Here is a 3,098-nt window from a genome sequence, read left to right as displayed (position 1 = left end):
GTATTTTGTTTTTCAGATGGTTATTTTCAAGGAAGCAGGTAAAAGGAAGAGGTACAGAGAGGGACTACACCTCAAATGGTAGAGTACATTTTGCAAGCAGAAGGTCCCCAATTCAATCTCCACCTGAAAAGACTCAGGTAATGGAGTTTTATCTGCCCGAGAGCTACTGCGAGATTTGGTACCCACGTTTAGCCGAAATGTGCATTTGGGGACTGACTGCTCATTTATTTACCCTATGGCAGTGCTGCTGCTCTTGAGACCCACCTTAGGTCAGGCTACGATCCACTAATGGGTCCCAGTCCACCAGCTGAAGCCCAGTGATTTGACAGTGCAAGAAGGCCAAACATTTGCAATCTAGTTTCTATCTTCCGGTTTTGAGACAAGCCAGTTTCTCACTCTGCAAAAGCCTGTGGAGCCTATGTCTACTTTCTTCATTGAGGATAAGGTTGTCAATGGCTACTAGCCACAATTGCTATTTTCTCCCTCCACGGTTGGAGGCAGGATGCCTCTGTATACCAGCTGCTAGGAATCGCAAGTGGGGAGAGCGCCTGCTGCACTGAGGTCCTGCTTGTGGGCTTCCCATAGCATCTGGGTGGCCACTGTGAGAACAGGATGCTGGACTAGATGGGCTATTGGCCTGATCCAGCAGGGCTCTTCTTGTGTTTGTTATTCGTACGCATTGGTTCTGGAAGGGATCATGGATAACTCAAAAGGAATCTCTCTGTTTCTTCATGGTGCTCAAATGTTACAACATAATACTTATATCCATGGGATGGTATCCAACTATTTCATTCCGACAATGAAAAGATTTCTCCTTGTGCAGCAGAACGTTTCCCCCTCCGCTCCCCATGTGCTCCTTGCACCGTCCTCAGATCTGCTACAGAAGGATGGGGGAACCCACAGAACAGATTTAGGGGGCACATGGCAGGAGGAGAGGAGAAAGTTCAGTTGTGAAAGCATAAATCCTTGCACTGATGGAAAAAGTACTTAGCACTACACTGGATAAAACCCATGGTAAGCAGCGCTTAGGTTTATGGTTCAAATCTACTGACAAACCAACCTGTACTCACTTAAAAAAAAAAAACTACCCTAATACTAGGCTGTGCATATGTTGTACTTACACAACAGTACAAAAACTCTGCAGAATTATACTGGTTACTACATTTGACTTCCTTCCTTTTCATTCCACGCACTCACCCAAAGGCCAAGTTTCTAGCCCTTTTGTTTCTAAAGATATGCTGAACTACGTCTGTGGTGAATCTCAGCAGCCTGAACAGTTGCTGAATAAAAATTACAGCAGCCAGAGGGTGAGGCTACAGTGTTCCTTGCCCTGCCCCATACTTAGGATCAGCAGAAGAAAGAAATTAAGCAAAACAAGATAAACCATGCACACTTGCATAATTTATTCAGGTTGCAGAATCCAGCTTTTTTTGTTATCTTAGCAGAATTATGATAATTTCTTTTTAAATCATCACCAAGGGCACACAGATCAGCCTATGACTTTTGTCATAATGGAAGACGTACATACCAAGTAGCATCCAGCCATTAACTGAAGCATAAAATGGGAGAAGACCCATAGTTCAGGAGATGAGTATAGGCTTCACATGCAGAAGGTCCCAGGAATCTCCAGCTTTAAAGATGTGCCTAAAGAAGCCTGTCTGGGAAAGGACCGTACGCAGCCACTGCCATTTAGAGTTGGTAGACAATACTGACTGGCCAGATGGACCAGCAATCTGACTGGGGTTGTCTACAAACACAGTAATTCAAAATACCACTATTTGGGGGGGTTGACGTAGACTGGGATGGAGAACCTGTGGCCCTCCAGGTGATGTTGTACTCCAGCTCCCATCAGTCCTAGCCAGCATGGCCAATGGTCAGGGATGATGGGAGTTGTAATCCACCAACATCTGGACAACTACATGTTCCCCATCTCTGCCATAGAACGTCCCTTTAGCACCCACAGATATATGAGTAGCTGATGCCCATTACAACAAATCTGTGTGACACCAGTAATGATCTGTATTTGTAGGAATAGCAGGAAATGGCATAGAGGGTGCAATCCTAGCCGTAAAGGTGTTGGACTACAACCTGGGAGACCAGGGATGGAATCCCCACACAGCCATGAGCACACTGGGTGACCTTGGGCCAGTCACTGCCTCTCAGCCTCATGAAAACCCTATTCATAGGGTCGCCATAAGTCGGAATCGACTTGAAGGCAGTACATTTACATTTTTAAGTCCCAGTGACCTCGGTAGGGCTTACTCCTGAGTTACAAACGGGAATGAGCTGTGAGCTATGATCTTAACTACATTTACCAGGGAGTAAGCCCCATTAAACACAATCAGGTTAATTTCTGAGTAAACATGCCTAGGATTGCACTGTTAAGTACATCAGTATCCCCTCTCTCTGTCTATTATAATGATACATATTCCTATGGCAAATGTTAGCATTTCATTCTAAGTTCATTTTCTCAGTAACTATCCAACCTGTTAATAATAATTTTTTAAAAAATCTCAAAGTGGTTTCATTTTGGACTTCTTCTTTTTTTGGTGGTGGTGCACTAACAGGGAGCTCTGCTTGTTGGAAGGAAAGCCTCCTTTTGACTAAAGCATATTCTTTTTAATAAGGGCAGGGGGACACCCAACATACATTCTTTTAATTAAAAAAAAATTAAGTTCTTCGCCCAAGAATAATTTTCTTTCCCTACTCCCACTCCAGTATCCCAACCCAGAGGAGTCCCTCCTCAATAGTTCTTTTTAAACAATAGTAATGAAGAAAACATACCACCCATCGGACCCTGTGCCTTCTTCCTCTTCTTCCACAACCTTCTGCTCAAGATGTGAACAAACTGTAATAGCTCCAGTCGGCCTGAGAGGAACAGAACCTGAAGAACCTAAGCAAAAGTGAAGTTTTGCCCCTTTGGAGGAAAGTACTTATTCCTGTTTGTGGAAACATAATGCAAACTGGCTTTTTAACAATCCACGCTATTATTTATTCTCTCTCTCTCTCATTGGTCTTAATGGTTTAGACCAAAGATGGGGATCTTGTGGCCCTCCAGATGTTGTTAAACTACAACTCCCATCACCCACCACTGCTAA

This window comes from Rhineura floridana, chromosome 11 (assembly GCF_030035675.1).
Source record: "Rhineura floridana isolate rRhiFlo1 chromosome 11, rRhiFlo1.hap2, whole genome shotgun sequence".
Lineage (NCBI taxonomy): Eukaryota > Metazoa > Chordata > Lepidosauria > Squamata > Rhineuridae > Rhineura > Rhineura floridana.
This window is presented reverse-complemented; position numbering follows the sequence as displayed.